Consider the following 20,000-nt stretch of genomic DNA (forward strand, 5'->3'; position numbering starts at 1 on the left):
ATAGATCTCTCTCTCTCTCTCTCTCTCTCTCTCTCTCTCTCTCTCTCTCTCTCTCTCTCTCTCTCTCTCTCTCTCTCTCTCTCTCTCTCTCTCTCTCTCTCTCTTAATCAACTGCCCACTTGACACTGCACCAACTTTTAATTGCGTGATTCCACCTCAAATTACAGGCTTTTCTCGTTTCAAATCTTTACGAACCGCGCGCAGTACTTATTTTTACCTTTTGTGTAACAGTAGCATGTAGGTCTTGTTACAACAGAAGTGCTGGTGAAATTAGAGGTAGTAGTAGTAGTAGTAGTAGTAGTAGTAGTAGTAGTAGTAGTAGTAGTAGTAGTAGTAGTAGTAGTAGTAGTAGCAACAGAAATGACGACGACGACAACAACAACAACAACAACAACAATGACGACAATGAAGCGACAACAAGAATAACAACAGTACCCGTATCAGCAGCAGCAGCGGCAGCAGCAACAGCAGCAGCAACAACAACAACAACAACAACAACAACAACAACAACAACAACAACAACAACAACAACAACAACACTAAGAGGAAGGTGATGATAATGAAACAAAAGTACTCGTCATATTCGTGGCTGCTGTTGTTGTTATTTTTGTTGTTGTTGTTATTTTGTTGTTGTTGTTGTTGCTGTTGTTGTTTATCTTAATGTTGCTCTTGTTATTGTTACTGTTGCTTGCGTTATTCCCTTTGAAGTTGTTGTTATTATTGTTGTTGTTTTTGTTGTTGTTGTTGTTGTTGTTGTTGTTGTTGTTGTTGTTGTTGTTGTTGTTGTTGTTGTTGTTGTTGTTGTTGTTGTTGTTGTTGTTGTTACTGCTGCTGCTGCTGCTGTTGCTGCTTGTTTTTGTTACTAATGCCGTTGTTATTGTTATTGGTTGTTGTTGTTGCTGTAAGTATTTTAGAGAGGTGTTATTTTTGTTGTTGTGGCTGTTGGTAATAGAAGCAGCAGCAGCAGTAGCAGCAGCAGCAGCAGCAGTAGTAGTAGTAGTAGTAGTAGTAGTAGTAGTAGTAGTAGTAGTAGTAACAGCAGCAGCAGCAGCAGTGCTATTCTGTTGCTGCTTTTAAGTGTTATCGCTATTGTTGTTCACGTCACGATCGGCGACTTAACAGAAACATCACAGTAACAAAAGTACAAACAACAAGAATCTTTTTCCCAACCATCACAGGAGCAGCAGCAGCACCATGACCCACACCAGCCATCACCAGGGCTACACTGCACGCTCCTCCTCGCACTCACTCACTCACACACTCCATACAGCCAGGGACGCAAGCAGAAAAACAAGTAAAGAAAGAGACGCAACAAAACCACAAATTTTTACACCTTCATTGACATTAAGACGAGGAACAAGTGAATGAAGGAGCAAAAGTGAAAAACGGGCGCACTTTGGACCTGGGAATAAAGTGTGGGAAGCCTGAAGGAGACGCTCACGGGCGGGAAGAGAGTCAAGGCGAGGGGCGAGCGAGTGTGTGTTGGCGGCGGCACGCGATCCACTGCACACACCTACTGGCTAGCCGAGACCAACGCCACGATGCAACTGGTTGGACTCGCCTCGCTCAGCCTCAGCCTCCTGCCCACCTCCTTCTTCCCTCTCTCCCCCCTCCCACCCCATCTCTCCTCCACCCTCGCTACCACCAGCCCTTACTTGCTTCTGCTCCTACTCCTACGGTTGTTACTTATGTTTGCTTCTTCGTCAACGTTCTTTCTTTCCTTTCTTTTCTTATCTCTCTCTCTCTCTCTCTCTCTCTCTCTCTCTCTCTCTCTCTCTCTCTCTCTCTCTCTCTCCTCCTTCTCCTTGCTTGTCTTACTACATTTTTATTTCGTGTGTTCATGTCAGATTTTTTTTTCCATTGTTTTCTGTGCCTCTTCTCTTATTCTTTGTATTCTTAGTATTTCCATCTTCTATTTTTGTTTCTTCTGAATTTATTTTTCTACGTGAACAGGTAGAAGAGCAAACTTTCATAACCGTATCTGCCCATGATAACTGTTACAAATAAGAAAATACAACAATAATAATGATAACTATAACAATTCTGGTCCACTTTCTTTTTCATGCTCCACACTCCATAACAGTCGCGTTTATGCTCTCCACCGACGCTGCCTGCCTCATTTCCTTTTATTCCTATCATTATATTATTTTCGTAGCCCGTCGTGTTCAAATTCTCCCCCGTGGCGCCTTCCCCTTCCTCGCCCGGGGGAGTGCGAGGGCATGAAAACTGCGGTAAGAAAAGCTCTCAGTGTTCCCCCAAACCCCTTGCTCACTGTTACCGTAATCACCTGTCGTTCTCCTGATGCCAACATTATTTTACCTGTCCGCCAGGCTTCTTGTAATAGACGTTCGTTTGTCTCTCTTGTCTTCTGATTTCCCTCCTTTTTATTTGCTTCACTCCCCGTCCCGCGCCACGAGGTTTGGTCTTGCAACCCTATACCCTCAAATGTTGCTCCGCCTCTTCTCAGTGACTTTATAGAACATGATTAATTAAAGAAAGCCAAGAGAAGCTTTCAAGTCTACACGTGGCAGTCCTTGTATGAAATATGTTTACCTGTTTCCAACTATCATCCATATCCGTACATTTGTCTATTCAGTTTCCTGATGTTCAGTTCCTTAGTACTACACAACCTGCTAATACTATACAACCTAGTACTATAAAACCTCAGTCCATTCCATTTCAACAAACTTTTGAAAGGTTTTGATGGTGTTTTTCATGATTTTTCTGATAATCATTGCGAACTCACCATTAAAACTTGACTCATCATCTGTATACTTAAAATTACTTTATGAAAAACCAGTGTCTAAAAATAAGCTGAGAATACGGGGAATCTTACCTGCCGCTGCTTTACCTGGCGGCGGTGTGCACGAAATGAAGCTTGGTTATTCTAGCACTAAGTGAAGTCTGGTGGGCTTTGGTGCTTCATTTCATAGTCCTCCCTCCCTTTGTTGTGATGATTGCAGACTCTTCACGAGGGGATTAGGGTTGGCAGGACACGGATCGCCTATACTGGTTCACTCTCCTCACCACTCGGGTTCTCTCATCAACGGCTCTGTAATTCTAGACTGCTTTGTGAGGCTCCCGTTCATTCATTCTCGTCTTCGTCCTCGTGTTAAGAGACGAGGTGCACCATTCAACAAATTTCACGTTCTCTTGTTTCTCCTTTCTAACTCTCACACACTTTTTTTTTTCACCGTCCAGAAAATTCCACGGTGATTTGCTTCTCCTCCTACACCTTTCCCTTCCTCATTTCTGCCGCTTCTCATCTTCCCATCAGCCCGCGCGGTGTCCTTGCCCTCGCCTCAACCTATACGCAGCGTCCTCAGGTATTGACCCCCTCCACAGCGCTACTCAAAGGCTCTCTACTTAAACTTTGCTGACGCCTCCCCGTGCTGGCTGAAGGGCGCCCGCTGCTGAGATCAAGGGTTCCATCATCACGCCAGGATCAATTCTTTCTTCATCCTTTGCCTTGTTGCCCATATTTAGTTTTTTTACGCCTTTTATTTATCTTCGTCGTCGTCTCTTCCGTCGCTTTCGTCCCTGTGTGGGTATGCAGTTTTTTTTTTCTCTTGTTTGTTGATCATTAACTTTCATATTTCCGTCTTCTCTTTAAGTCGTTGGTGTTGTTGTTGTTTCTACTGTTTGTTTGTTCCTGCTCACTATCATATTCATGTTCTTATTCATCTTGTTTTCTCTTCGTTATCATCTTTCATCCTTTCGTTCTATTACTATTTTCTCTCTCTCTCTCTCTCTCTCTCTCTCTCTCTCTCTCTCTCTCTCTCTCTCTCTCTCTCTCTCTCTCTCTCTCTCTCTCTCTCCTTTTCCTGTTGTTGGTCCCTTTCAGTATCACTTTCTTTCTTATACAATTCCTGCTTCTACTTCTAATCTCATCCCTTCGTCTTTTCCTTTTGGTTATATTGTTTCTTCCTTTTTCTTTCACCTGTTACTTTTGTTTTCATTCCCTTCCAGTTTCTTTCTCCTACGGCTCCTCCTCCTGTTTCTGTCATCTTTCTCCCTCCACCCTCCTCCAGCTTCGGTTTCTTCCACTTTCATCTTTCACCCGCCTTTATCTTACAACTCCTACTGCTTCTTCTTTCCTTCTCCACCCTCCTATTGCTTCTATTCCTGCTGCTTCCTTTTTATTACTATCATTCACATTCCCTCTTTCTTCTTTCTGCTCCTCCTCTGCCTCTTTCTCCTGTACAATAATTCCCAGTCTCTTTCCTTCCTTCCTTCCTTCCTTTCTCCGCTCTGAGTTACGCCTTTTCTCTTGTATTAGCGGCATCAAAACCTCCAATCTCCTGCCTCTCTCCCAGCAAGGTGCTCAGTGATCGATGTTTCCTTGTCCTTACGTTCCTCTTCCTCTCTTCCTGACACTCCGGTCTTCCCCTGTCCTTAGAATCTGGCAGTGTTTATCCTCGGAGACCATTATGTTTTATCTCTCTCTCTCTCTCTCTCTCTCTCTCTCTCTCTCTCTCTCTCTCTCTCTCTCTCTCTCTCTCTCATGGCTCACTTGTTTCATGACGTTTGTGTGTTTTGTGACGTGTTCTCTTTGGGTATTTCTAGACAATATCGTACGTACTGAGTTGGTTGCTGTTCTTACATACCAGTTGCAACTCGGAAACTATAGTTGTAAGAGGAAGAGGAGGAGGAGGAGGAGGAAGAGGAAGAGGAAGAGGAAGAGGAAGAGGAAGAGGAAGAGGAAGAGGAGGAGGACGAGGAGGAGGACGAGGAGTAGGAGGAATCAAGGAAAACAAGAAAGGGAACAGCAACAACAACAACTTCAGTAATACAAAATGCAGCGACGCACATTCTCCCTTCGCCAACACACGGTAACTTACTTTACTCCCCCGCACTCTGTCCATTAGCTCGAGTCCTGAGGGCCACACCTGCTCCGAGAGATACCAGGCTTCTTTTTGGTTGTAATCTCCCATAACTCCCCGAGAAGACAACTACGGACCCCAACGTAAGCTCAGAATTTAGAGCGATGAGGACTGACATGAGTTGTTTGGGATTTTTGCCTTTGTAATGGAGCTTTCAGGTGTGTTTTGGGTGTCTCTCTCTCTCTCTCTCTCTCTCTCTCTCTCTCTCTCTCTCTCTCTCTCTCTCTCTCTCTCTCTCTCTCTCTCTCTCTCTCTCTCTCTCTTTCGTTTATCTATATTTCCTGAAGCATTGTTCATCTTTCTTTCCTGATTCATATAATCTTTTCTTTCTCCTTTGTGGATTCATTCCCATCCAAACTATTCCATTTTTCTCTCTTTTCTTTATCTATACCTCTTCCTAAGTCCGCCTCTGAATTTCTGTTCTCTTTACGCCTCACGAACACACCAACTACCTCTTGTCTCATCTTTTTCTCTTCTCTGTGTATTTGTATTTCTTCCTTAAGCGTCATTCTGCCTGTCTTTCCTCGCGCAAGAACAACCTTATTCTGTCTTTGTCCCCTTCGCTCCCCGGCACAAGGAACAGCGAGGTGACCAAACACACGCCTCGCCCTTTAAAGATGCAAGGGAGGTGGTATACGTAGAGGATGTAACGCTCCAGAGTAATCCAGTTTATTTTCTTCAAAAGATTTAGTGTTTTTCCTGCTCGCTTAGACGTTGAACGATGTTTAATAATGTCGTCACCAGAATCCCTAATATTAGTAAGAAGAAAAAAAACATGAAGAACAAGACCAAGAACAAGTAGAAGAAGAACATAATAACAAAAAGTAGTAGTAGTAGTAGTACTAGCAGTAGTAAAAGTAGTAAAAGAAGACGAAAAAAAAGTGCAAAAAAAACAAGAAAATAACAATACATACACACACACACACACACACACACACACACACACACACACACACACACACACACACACACACACACACACACACGGTAGCTCAGTGGTTAGAGCACTGGCTTCACAAGCCAGATGACCGGGGTTCGATTCCCCGGCCGGGTGGAGATATTTGGGTGTCTCCTTTCACGTGTAGCCCCTGTTCACCTAGCAGTGAGTAGGTACGGGATGTAAATCGAGGAGTTGTGACCTTGTTGTCCCGGTGTGTGGTGTGTGCCTGGTCTCAGGCCTATCCGAAGATCGGAAATAATGCGCTCTGAGCTCGTTCCGTCAGAGACTGCAGCAGATCAAGTAGTGAATTACACACACACACACACACACACACACACACACACACACACACACACACACACACACACAGCCAGACAGCAAGCCAGCCAGCCCACCCCACCCCTCTCCGCACTCTCGACATCAAGGCCAGCAACCGGGAGAACTAACGAAGATGATGACCCCACAACAACCTGAGCCGCCGACAAGGGATAATGATGGCGGCACTCAAGTGGTGGTCAGGCGGCGCCACCTCCATGTATGAACACCCCAGCCCCGCCGACCATAACCCAATCCCAACGCAGGTGCCTTTAGCGTTCCCCGAGATGAATGAGATACATGAGAGGGCAATAAGAGAGTTATACCAGAGTGCCCAGAGAGTAACAAAGGAGTGCCAAGGGAGTGCCAAGGGAATGTCAAGGGAGTGCCAAGGGAGTGTTAAGGGAATGTAAAGGAATGTCAAGGAAATGTCAAGGGAGTACCAAAGGGGGTGCCAAAGGAGTAACAAGAGGAGGAGGAGGAGGAGGAGGAGGAGGAGAAGGAGGAGAAGGAGAAAAAGGAGAAGGAGGAGAACAAGTACAAGAACAGCAACAAGAACAAGAATATGAGCAAGAAGAATAAGAACAAGACAACAGCAGCAGCAGCAGCAGCAACAACAACAACAACAACAACAACAACAACAACAACAACAACAACAACATAATAATGGCTACAGTTAGAACAGCGGACCAAGTTACGTCCCAGCTCACCTCAGGCACCTCACCACCACCACCACCCCCACCACCACGACCACCACTTCACCACCACCTACGCACTTATCCCCACTCAAGACTACTACAGTATAAGCCATCACACACACAGCACCCAAAATTTAAGGCAAGGTTCTCAGAATTCCCTCCCTTACAATCCACTGCTTCCTGAGTGTGTGTGTGTGTGTGTGTGTGTGTGCGCGCGCGCGCTTAAGTTTGATTTTTTGCACACACACACACACACACACACACACACACACACACACACACACACACACACACACACACACGAGGCGAAGGCAATACGATCATATACAGTAAACCTCTGGAAATAAGCACGTACTATCTTTCTACTCCTCCTTCGGCACCCAATATTTCTCTCTTCTTCCTCCTCCTCCACCTCTTAAACTCCTCGTCTCCAACTCTTTTGAACATACATTTCATAATCCACATAAATTAACATACTTTTCTCCCACGTTACACAAATTACGCAACTCCGTCTCTCGCGTACTGTGTCAAAATTAACGTAACCTCTTCAGTAGCATCCCAGGCAGCAACTTAATTATATTCTGGATACCATCAGATGTACGGTAAACCTGAGAATCACCGTATAGGTGCGCATTGCCTCAGTAATCATCTCCGTCTCACTGGCCTTTGATCCCGTGGTGGATATCACTTACCACCGGGACACGAGGCCACTAACTGCCCCTTGGTGGGGTGAAGCAGAAGCGGGGCTGTTCGAGGAGCACCTGACTGGCCCCCGGTGGCGTACAGATTAGTGACGGGTAACACAGGGTGACGGCGTCCCTGCCTCAATGCCGTGGCGGCCATGGCCTACATGATTCTCGTCCTGTGGCTCTTCTTTCAGGACAGCGACTTCCTGGATGACATTAGTGGACTGATGTGGTTGAGTAGTGTGCTTGAGTGGATGGAATGAGGAGTGGATGTAGATGAGTGGGTGGGTGGATGTTGGTGAGTGGGTGGGTGCGTGAGTAAGTGGATGTAATTATACGTATTCTGGTGTGGGTGGATTCTCACTCACTAAGTCTGTGGTCAAAACATCTGAGTTTAGAGATATTAAGGGGAGCGAATGGTTTGGACGCGTCTTGTAAATATTGGGCTTAGGACCATGGCTCTTCACTTTTTTCTCCTTGTTTTATTGATATAGAAGATTTGTTTCTTTAACTCACTAAATTTCACTGTGATTTAACGACCTGTACCGCCATTCTTAAGAAAGTATATTGTGCAAGTCTTAAAAGGAAAGGTACGTACGTCTAGTGTCCTTGTAAGTCCCTCGTGGAAGGCAGTCACACGAGCACTTTCAGGGAACAATATTTAGGAGGCGATATATTGCGGGACCGATTCTGGAGGGCACTCAACTGAGGCGCGAGGGTTTAGTGTGCTCTGCCTCAGTGTTTCTGCAGCGGCACGGTCTTCTTGTAACAATGCAGGTGATACATGTAAGGATATTTTGTGCCTCATAACTCTGTCCGCCTCACAAGCTCCATTAGAAGAACGAAGTCAAGGAATTCTGGTGGCCTTCGCTTGGGAGTTGGATATCCACGCCCCTCCCTCCCCCATCATCCCTTCCCTTCCAAACCACTCACCACTGTTTTCACTATGGCACACCTTGATGTTCAATGGTGATAGTGTTGTGCGTTACATGTTACCCACTCACAGTACAGGTCCGGGCCTTTCCATGACCAACTAAAACACTGCTCAACAAAAACATGAGGTGCTATCGGAATTTCATCTCTCTGAGGTGCCCCTAACAGGACTTAATCTTCAACATTGCGTGATCGTTACCAGGAGTGGATGCCCTACTTAAGCTCAAACCAGTGCTCATGAGGATCTATCGGCTACAGCACCACGCCGGCCCCACTACCTCCTATCAGTACATCAAGAAAAAGTAACGTTACCACGGAAACCAAGTCACGCGTACGGTAGAATGAGGAGATAAGGAGGGGGATCTGAATAACTCATGCTGCCGTGAATACACTACAGAATATAAATCACACGCAAGAGCCAAAAAGGAACACGCACCACCAAGAAGGCATAATTCCCCGGCACGCTGCACATAATAAAATTAAATGTGTTGCAATTAGCTTTGAGGAGATAATGCAAGAATGTTAGTGCTGACACAAATACAGTTAACATGATATACAGTGTAAAAAATCAGGCAAAACTAGAAAATAAAAAAATGCAGTAACGAGAATAGAATAATGGCACTGCGTAGCATTACAATTTTTTTTTACTTTTTTTTTTTTTTTAGAGGGACAGTGGCGGAGGAACACTAACTTTGTTCACTTGTCTTTCTCGCTCCTGTTCCCATCTCCCTCTCTGCACTCCTTTCACAGCATCTCACCCTCCATCCTCCCACCACTACATATCCACCAAGCTAAGACGGTAGGCACTTTAAATCCACCTCTACCCATCTTCTTACCTACCCACGCATCTTTCTAACAATACAAGTTCATACCAGCACAAGTCGACAACTCTACCTGCACCAAGGACAAAAATGCCTCCGTCACATCAGAGTTCTCTCCCTCTAGGCAAGCTTCCTGTTTTGGATATTCTAAACGAGACGCCGCCTTTTTCTTCAGCGGTCCCCTTTGCTCCCCAAGAAGACGGTATCGAGAGCAGACAGAGAAAAAAAAAAGGAATAAAAAGATATGAAGAGGACGAAAGGAAAATATTTACATCAAGAACATTCCTTATATATATATATATATATATATAGAGAGAGAGAGAGAGAGAGAGAGAGAGAGAGAGAGAGAGAGAGAGAGAGAGAGAGAGAGAGAGAGAGAGAGAGAGAGAGAGAGAGAGAGAGAGAGAGAGAGAGAGAGAGAGAGAGAGAGAGAGAGAGAGAGAGAGAGAGAGAGAGAGAGAGAGAGAGAGAGAGAGAGAGAGAGAGAGAGAGAGAGAGAGAGAGAGAGAGGGGGGAGGAATTCTTGTTTTTTGTAAAGGATTTTTATTTTCTCTAGAGAAAGGAAAGAAGAGAAAGAAGGGAGTGTATTTGGTTATTCCTTGGTGGGTCTGGAATATAAGCAGGTAGTATATGTGTCCCTAATGTAAAGGAACCAAAAGACGTCGAGAGATAAACATTGAAGTAAAGACTGGTGCAGGTAAGGAGAGATATGTTACGAGAAGGGAGGGTGGAAGGATTTGAAAAGGTTTGAAAAGGGAAAGATTGTAGATAAATGTTAGGAATGTTAACACACACATACTCGATCATTCATAAGCATCAGCCTTTGCTCGTAAATGTTATTCAGTAGAAGGTAGCTGTTTAACTCGTCACCCTCTAGTACTACTACCGCAGGATCAAATGGAAAAAGCATCAAGTAAGTCTCTCACACGAGGAACTGCCATGTCATTACGCAGGCCATGTTACGTCGTTATTCCTCACAGAAACATTTCCATTCAAGGCATCAAACATCCAATTACGTGGCCTTACTGGCTGCCCACGCGCGACGACTTGCTGGAGATCTGATTACGGTAGCGGTGCCCGTGGAGAGGTGTGTGGCTGCCTTGAGTAATGTTTGTCAAACACCTAGTGCGTGTGTGTTCCCCATCACAATCCGTGTTATCACATTTTGCCTGCCCACTACTAGGCTGCCGTGGTAGGAGTATGATAACCTCAGGGTAAGTAGCAGTGATCTGTCTGGTGTGATACAAAGGCCAGTTAACTCATGACAGAAGCACCGAACATTAAGAGGTGCTCCCCCACGCAAATGACAAGCATAAAGCGTCTCATGGCTGCATCACCGCCTGAAGGCGGATTTCTAATCCATTATCAATGATTAAATGACAAAGCAGCATGAGCGTATTTATCATCTACTAATGATCGTTTGATAACAAATAGCGAGGCCGCTCGTGTTTCATGGCGGGGTCCCATGACGCAAACAAAGGTTTCCGAAAAAAAGTATTGATATTGGCTTCACTGCCTGCCTGCACTACATATGCAGGAAGGTAACAAGGCATTCCTAAAAATGTCTGTCATACATGTACGCCTATTTAAGAACTGCTTCAGACAGCAGGTGCGGCGCAACACGCGAGTATAACAACTTGTCTCAACACGGGAGGCTGCCGGGAGGCTGACGTGTGTTCAAGGTGAGCAGAAAAGAAGTTCTTTTCAAGCCAAGCCAACATGATGTTTGAAGTGAGGGAAGTGTGACTATTTGCGCTAGTGCAATAATCCACGACATGTTTACAAATATTGACAACACTACCATGTGCACGGTATAAATAATCCTGGCGTTAGTAACTCAGTAACCTTTGCTTAATTATGTTCTTTAACGAACTAATTGCATCTGTTCTATCTCTGAAACGTTGGGACACACCATATATTCTTACATAACACTGCACCATTACATACATAGGATCCTTTCCATTAGAGAGACTCCACCGACGCGTGCCGCAGAGCTGTGACCAATACCTACAAAGGAAGTATCTTGAGGACTTTTCCACTAAGCTGTACGAGGCACAGACGAGGCCAAATAAAGAAAATCCTGGACAATAAAGAGTTCCCATTGAAACTCATTACTAACAAAGTGGCTTGGAGCAGCTTTACCGTGCAGCTTTATGGCCGTGGTTCGTGACTTCCTGGCCAATCACTGAGAGGAATACTAACGCAAAGCTGGTTGTGACTGAAGAATTACGACAGAATAGGTAAGCGCCAAGATGTACTGCGCCCTGAGGGCAAATCTCTTGATCAGCTTTGTGAATTCCGAAGTACGAAGTATGTTGGGAGCCACAAGACGAGCTCGTGGCCAATGGAAACAAACAGCTGCGCTAAGAATAAAAGAGAATTCAGATTGGTTCTTGTCGAGGAGACTGACAGTTTATTGGTGTTTATAAGAAAAAAAAAAAAAAAAAAAATATATATATATATATATATATATATATATATATATATATATATATATATATATATATATATATATATATATATATATATATATATATATATATATATATATATATATATATATATATATATATATATATATATATATATATATATATAAGAAAACTACCTCATAATTTCACACATCCCACCATCGAGGCACTCATACTGACTCACCTGAGCATAGATATACAAGATAAACACGAAGCAAACGAAACGCAAAGTAAACAAAACCCAACAAATGGTGAAATAAACCCATTTTTCCACCCAACACTATTTACGCACAAACACACACACACACACACACACACACACACACACACACACACACACACACACACACACACACACACGTATTTTCCCACCTTCATCACTACCACAGCCATCACATCATCAATCTCCCAACACATAATCAGGGCATAATGACTCAAGCCTAATTACACGTGTAGGCAGACTGGGAGGTATAGGCAGACGGCTTCCCTTCCTGCCTTCCCACACCTTCCTACGCCTTCCTGCCCCCGGTGGAGAGAAAAGGAATACACCTGCTGCCAAATACACGCCCTTCATCTCCATTGCGCCGAGGGGGATTACTGGAATGCCGTTCTCGTTGGCATCCCCAGCTGTGCCTTTTGGCTTACCTCGGTGAAGGAAGAGACGCGGTGAGGGAAAAAATAAAACAATAGGCGGTGGTGGAGGAGATGGAGACGAAGGATGATGGAGAAGCGTAAGGATGACTATTGAAGAGAAGAAAGGGAGTGTTGGAGAGGATTAAGACAGAACGTGGTGGGGAGTGGAGTAAAGTGGATGTTGGGAAGAAAGGAATGAAGACAGTATGGTAAAGAAAAGGGAGAATAAAATAGAGAGAAGAGAGGAGGATGAAATGGAGAGAAGTGAGGAGGATGAAATGACGATAGATAATGAAGAGAAGAATGAAAGGAGACAAAGTGTGATGAGTAAAAATGGAGGTGAAAGGAAACGGGATGAGAAAGAGGGAGAAAGGAGAAAGATAGAGGAAGGCACAGAGTGAAGATAGTATGATTAAGAGAAAAAGGAAAATGGAAAATGAAGACAAGAGTGTGGTGAAGAAGTGAAAGATGAAGATAGAGAGAGAGGAAAAGAGAAAGAGAAACAAATGTAGATAGATGATAAAGAGAGAGACATGAGACATCTTATGATGGAGAGAAAGAGAGAATGAGCAAGATGGAGAGATTGGAGACATGGAGACAAAAATGATGGAGAGACAACGACAAAGGCAGTAATGAAAAAAAAAAAAATAAATAAACACAAGAGAGAGAGAGAGAGAGAGAGAGAGAGAGAGAGAGAGAGAGAGAGAGAGAGAGATCAACAAGCGAAAGTTCAGAACACAGTGGCTTGTAAAAATGTAACTTTTCATCGCCACTATCACCATTAACACCATTGACACTACCAAACTCGTGTAATGATGTGTCCTGCTTCTTCTATTCCTCTTTGTTCTTCCTCTACGGCCTAATACACCTTACACGCTCTCTCTCCACCTGCTCTTCCTCCTCCCCCTTCTCCTCCTCCTCCTCCTTCTCCTTCACCTTTTCCTCCTCTTCCTCCTTGTCGTCTCGCAGCGCCGTAAGACTAACAAAACTTTCAGAACAGCAAGTCCCAGTGTGAGTCATTAGGTTGCTGTGACACCCGAGATAATCATTATGTGTTATCTGTTCCCTCTGCAGACCAACTCCTAATGTGCTTCCTCTCTTTCTCTCTATATCTTTCTCTTTCTTTCATCTGTTTCTATCTTGGTCATTTTATCCTCTTCTTTCTTGCTTCCCTCTTTTCTTCCGTTTTGTTAACTTTTTTGCATGTCTGTTTATCCATTTTCTTTTTTTTTTCTCCCTGTTTCCTCCGTCTAACTTAATGTCCATCGGTTCGTCTGTCTTTCTGCCTGAATATCCATCTGTCTAACTGCCTGTCCGTCTAAATAAATGTCTTCTTGTCCGTCTCTCTCTCTCTCTCTCTCTCTCTCTCTCTCTCTCTCTCTCTCTCTCTCTCTCTCTCTCTCTCTCTCTCTCTCTCTCTCTCTGAAACGTTTCATCTCCAGGAGGCGACACGGCAGGAAATGACATACTATATTCACACTGCTGACAGCCACGACCTCATTAATGCCGCCGCCGCCGCCACAGCAATGAGAAGAGACAGAACTGACGGGACCATAATATTTTCAAACACTTCTACGCCTCATCTTTACTATTTCCAAAAGGCTCTAGTTGAAACTGCTAGGGTTTGAAATTGCTCTGTTTTTTTTTATGATACTTTTTTTTCCTTTCACAGTTCTAATGAGAGAGAGAGAGAGAGAGAGAGAGAGAGAGAGAAAGAGAGAGTGTTCAGGAATGTTTAAGTAATTCGGTTATCTTCCTACTCACAATGAAGTTAAGGAACAAACGGGGATATGAGATGAGAGGGGAGAAGAAAAAGGTCTCAGAACTGGTTGGTGTGCTTATCTCTTTCTGTTACGATAGAAGAGGAGGAGGAGGAGGAGAAAACGAAGCTTATCACATCACTGCTGACAACATTAATATCTCTCTCTCTCTCTCTCTCTCTCTCTCTCTCTCTCTCTCTCTCTCTCTCTCTCTCTCTCTCTATCTATCTATCTATCTATATATATATATATATATATATATATATATATATATATATATATATATATATATATATATATATATATATATATATATATATATATATATATATATATATATATATATATATATATATATATATATATATATATATCTGTCTATCTTTCTTCGTGATCATTTTTCTTTCTTCACTATCGCAAAAATTTTCGTATTTCCCTCTGCTCCTTCTCCATCTCTTCCTCCTCCTCCTCCTCCTCCTCCACCTCTTCCTCCCCCTTCTATCCCTCCTCTTTCTTCTTTCTCTCCTCCTTTCCCAAAAATAAGACAAAGTATACATAAAATAAAAAAGAGAGATGGATACATACGCAGATAAATAAATAAACAGATGGAAAGAGATCAAGAGATAAAAAGAAATAAAGAAATGAGGAAAAGTGAGACACAAAACAAGAAAAACAAACAAGGAAAGCAAAGATATTTCAGTCTGCTCTCCCTTCTTTTTACTCCTTCTTTTTCCTCCTCTTTTCTTCTCATTTTCTTTTCTCATTCCTTCCCGCTCGACCTCCTTCTTCCTCTTCCTCTTCTTTACGTTTCCTCTCTCATTCTTACTACGGATTATCATTATTTTAACATCGCTTCTCCTTCTTCTTCCTCTTCCTTTCGTTGCCTTCATTCTATTATTTACATTTCTTCTCTAACTCCTTTTCTCCTTTTCTTCCTCTTCCTCGTAGTTTTCCTTCTTATCTCTTTTCTACGTCTTTCTGCTCTTTGTGAAACGAAACGGTATTCATATTGGAGAAAAAGTCAAACTTTTTACTGTAAAATATATAAAAATTGTTCTTTTATAACGAGATTTAGAGATAGGAAAAGTTGGGAGTATAGATAGATGGACAGATAGATAGAAAGATAGATAGATAGATAGACAAATAGATAGATTGATAGTTAGATAGATAAATAGATATGTAGGTAGGTAGATGAATAGACAGATAGATGAATAGATAGACAGACAGAAATACAGAGACAAATATGTATAGACTAGAGATATAAATGAATAAACACGTAAATAACATGCAATCAGGAGCTTAGTTAAACAAGAAAAAGAATAATATGCAACTAGACCGTGAAAGAAATCGTCTCTTTATAGTGTGGATTGCCCCGTAAACCTCTCACTGCTATTCTTGTCTTTTGTTATCTTTCATGGCCATAGTCGGTGAAGAGTTGGGGGAGTTTTCTCTACTGTTGTTTTGCGGCTATCTTTATTTGTCCCCACAGCCATCTACATCCTCAATCCCTTCAGTACTGAGAGACATTTTTACCTTGAGATTTGGGTACGATTAGACCATTTTATTGACATTAGGAGGGGTCTATAGAGGTGAGAAAATTAATGGCCACAGTTTTCACTATTTCAATCCCCACATGAGTATCTGAAGTTGTATAAAATCACCAAATAGTCAGCAGAAATATGAACACGCGTCATGGTACAGAAAGGGTTAAACTTGATAAAAGTAGCAAAATTAGGTGTTGTTTTTTTTTCATCCCCTGCTTTCTTGTAGATGTTTATTAAGATACAATTCATTACTTATGTTGTTAATTCTCCCGTACCGCAGTGACAGGGTTGGAATTTTAAATCACTCAGTCGTGATATTTTTTTTTTTCCAAGATCACAAGACGTTAACGAGCAAGAGCATGAAGTTAAAAGGAAGAGGAGGTAACGCAGCTGCTCGTGAATCAGACTTTAATTTTAGAGTTATGAGTCGCAAAAGCAGAATCCAAGACTGGAGTAATTACACCTCGTAAATTATAAATAAAGTCAAGTCAGTATTAAATATAATACTTCAAAGAAACTTAATTTTCAGTCTCCCTTTTTTTACTTTTCTTTTCACTTTCATTTTTTTTTTTTTTTTTTACATTCTTATTTCAAGCCTGATTAAATGCATACTTCTGAGCACCAGTATATTTTTCAACCTTATTTTTTTCGTCATTTCTTTTCTTTTTCACTTCTGAAATGTGATAACACCTAATTATCACTGAAGTTATTTCATTACATAGGATTTCCCAGCACCATTCACAGTTTACAGTGTTTCTTCAAATTAAAACTCCGAAGTCCTCGTTTTCTGCAAGATTAAATCTGTTTATTGTCCGTGGGTTGCCAGTGAGAAAAGCGGACGGGGAGAGGGCTAGCTCACTACTCTCCGAAAACGAATATGAGTCTCGATGTCTATTCTTGCGGAGTCAATTGCTTTTCCTACCATCAATTCCCTCATACCTTTCCTGCTCCACAATATCCCTACTCTTGCTTCAAATCCATCTATCCTCGTCCTTCTCCTCCTTTTCTCTATCCGGTGCTGTCTAAAAGGTGAAATCCACGAGAGGTTGGAGTCGCAGTGTTGCTGAAGAGAGAACCTGCGAGTCCTCCTTTAGGAATTCTGCTCTACGGTGGCATGTTTTAAGGGAAGAGGACACGAGGTAGGGTTGCAACGTCAGGAGGGGAGCCATGACAGCAAAACAACCCAAGTCCTGCGTGAAATGGCTTCTGACGTTTGTTGCTAGATAGTCAGTATCGGTACGGATTGAGAGAGAGAGAGAGAGAGAGAGAGAGAGAGAGAGAGAGAGAGAGAGAGAGAGAGAGAGAGAGAGAGAGAGAGAGAGAGAGAGAGAGAGAGAGAGAGAGATGAGATGGAAGGGAGGAAAAAGAAGGGAAGAACGTAAGCAAGGAGAGAAACTTAAATAGGGATGGAAGGTATGAGAGAAATTTCCAAGCCGATAGTGTGTGTGTGTGTGTGTGTGTGTGTGTGTGTGTGTGTGTGTGTGTGTGTGTGTGTGTGTGTGTGTGTGTGTGTGTGTGTGTGTGTGTGTGTGTGTGTGTGTGTGTGTGAAGTACATACTTCAAAGTGAAAGAATTTGAAAAAGGAACCCTTTCCTCAAACAGTTTAAATAGTAAATACTCTCTCTCTCTCTCTCTCTCTCTCTCTCTCTCTCTCTCTCTCTCTCTCTCTCTCTCTCTCTCTCTCTCTCTCTCTCTCTCTTCTCTCTCAACTATCCTTTCCTTCATATCCTCCCATCCATTCTTCCTTTCCTATCCTATCCCTCCATCCTGGCCCTCTCTGCTCTCACTCCACTCTCCCTCATCGTTCCTTTCCCTTTCTTCAATACATCTCCCTTCACCTTCACCTTACCCCATTACTCTTCTGATGAGCACTGTCGTCTGTATAACGTGGCACACACACACACACACACACACACACACACCTACACATACACACAACAAACACACAGAAGACAGGCCACATGATCCCAGCTGATTCACAAACCCCTGCCAACACACACCTACAGTCGTCCCTCCCTCTCTCCTTCGTCAGGCAGTTATAGTTTATCTACTACTATTCATCCTGCAAAGAGCATCACCCAATTACTCCGTTATTAAGTTCATTGTGCGGTTATTCATAGGGATCTCAATTCCAGGTATGTTCGAACTGACGTGCGGTACTTTTGAACGAGTGACACTATTTTTCTAAGGTAATTAGCGTGTTGAGCAGTGATGAGGACTATTCTTCGCCTTTCTGTCATCATCATTTCGAATGTGTTGATGTTCGTAATCCTCTTATCTCTCTCCTCTGACCCTATTCTCTCTCTCTCTCTCTCTCTCTCTCTCTCTCTCTCTCTCTCTCTCTCTCTCTCTCTCTCTCTCTCTCTCCGTCTTCCCAGCGCTATTTGTATCTAATCCACTGACATCATTTGTTCTGGGCGTTATCGGATATCGTAATTCCCTATCGTATTGTCGTACTCTTTTTTTTGCACATTCCTCGTTTATCAAGGATTGTGCGTTGCTATTCTATTATTGTACTCTCTCTCTCTCTCTCTCTCTCTCTCTCTCTCTCTCTCTCTCTCTCTCTCTAGTTGCCAAAATATTGTACTTTACCATCTTATAATCGTACTTCTTTCTTTTTTTTCATTTTTATATCCCTCGTTACCAAATATTGCTCGTGCCTGGCCTTTTAATTATCGTACACCATAAAGATAATGAAATCATTCCCCCTCGTCTGCTTACTACTGCTCCTAAATTATGATTCAAGCGATGATGGAAGCTGCGAGTAGTCGTATGTATGTTTATCTCATGAATTCTAATACTATTTCCTGGAAGCTGTTGTAGTTTAATGCATTGCCACTGAGGAACATGAGCAGGAAAGAAGGATTTGTCTGCATGTATAAATGTCTGTTGTTGTTGTTGTTGTTGTGGTGGTGGTGGTGGTGGTGGTGGTGGTGGTGATCTTTTTTTCCTTCTTCTTCATCTTTATAGTACTTATAGATGCGTCTTCAATAGAATTATCTACGTCAGCTCACCAGATTTCTCAGACTTTCTCCTCCTCCTCCTCCTCCTTCCCTTTTTCATTCTCCTCTTTCTCTCCCTCCTCCTCCTCTTTCTTTCCCTCCTCCTCCTCCTCCTCTTTCTCCTCCTTTTCCTCCTCTTCTTCCTCTTCCTCTTTCAACTCTATTGACATCGTTGAAGAAAGCTCATGATATAATCTCTCTCTCTCTCTCTCTCTCTCTCTCTCTCTCTCTCTCTCTCTCTCTCTCTCTCTCTCTCTCTCTCTCTCTCAGGATTCTGTTTATAGTAATCAGTGTCCTTGTTAAACATTTGCATGGCTTTAAACTCCGGCTCATCTTGCATAACATAACTAAGACTGCAAACTGATGGTGGTGGTGGTGGTGGTGGTGGTGGTGCTGGTGGCGGTGGTGGTGGTATAAGAAAATTTCACGCAAATAAGCACACACAAGTCGAGGAGACATACCAAGTTCCTCCTCCTCCTCCTCCTCCTCCTCCTCCTCCTCCTCCTCCTCCTCCTCTTCCTCTTCCTCCTGCAATACAAATTAATTTATTAAGTGACACAAAAATATTTCCTCACCTTATTTCCCTGCCAGCCTTGCAGAGACGAGAACGAGTAAGGGAAGGGACGAGGATGACTAACAGGAGGCCGAGGACGAGGCCGAAGAAGAAGAGGACGAGGCTGAAGAGGAAGAGGACGAGGCTGAAGAGGAAGAGGACGAGGCTAAAGAGCAAGAGGACGAGGCTGAAGAGGAAGAGGACGAGGCTGAAGAGGAAGAGGACGAGGCTGAAGAGGAAGAGGACGAGGCTGCAGAGGAAAAGAAAGAGGCTGAAGAGGAAGAGGACGAGGCTGAAGAGAAAGAGGACGAGGCTGAAGAGGAAGAGGAAGAGGCTATAAAGGAAGAGGACGAGGATGAAGAGGAAGAGGACGAGGATGAAGAGGAAGAGGACGAGGCTGAAGAGAAAGAGGACGATGCTGAAGAGGAAGAGGAAGAGGCTATAAAGGAAGAGGACGAGGCTGAAGAGGAAGAGGAAGAGGCTATAAAGGAAGAGGACGAGGTTGAAGAGGAAGAGGACGAGGCTGAAGAGGAAGAGGACGAGGCTGAAGAGGAAGAGAACGAGGCAGAACAAACAAGATAGAAGTATAGTAATTTATCCGCTGGACCTCCTCTGTCGGTTTTCCTTTTTTCCACCTCCTCCTCTTCTTCTTCTTCTTCCTCCTCCTCCTCCTCCTCCTCCTCCTACTCCTCCTCCTTCCAGTTCGAGTCATTCCTTAGTCCACCTGAAAGAATAGAGAGAATACGTTACCAAAGAACACG

At 43.2% G+C, this 20,000-nt stretch overlaps 1 protein-coding gene across 2 annotated transcripts in view; it reads right to left on the reverse strand.

Moving 5' to 3' along the window:
* The window catches only part of LOC123516187 (pyrokinin-1 receptor-like), a 225,224-nt gene extending 223,681 nt beyond the window's left edge, over window positions 1-1,543 (reverse strand). For both annotated transcript variants that reach the window (XM_045275371.1, XM_045275370.1), the window contains exon 1: window positions 1,403-1,543. The gene's annotated coding sequence lies outside the window, so the exon portion shown is untranslated. The remainder of the gene's footprint in view (window positions 1-1,402) is intronic.
* Window positions 1,544-20,000: the final 18,457 nt, after the last annotated feature.

Source organism: Portunus trituberculatus, chromosome 40, assembly GCF_017591435.1.
Source record: "Portunus trituberculatus isolate SZX2019 chromosome 40, ASM1759143v1, whole genome shotgun sequence".
NCBI lineage: Eukaryota > Metazoa > Arthropoda > Malacostraca > Decapoda > Portunidae > Portunus > Portunus trituberculatus.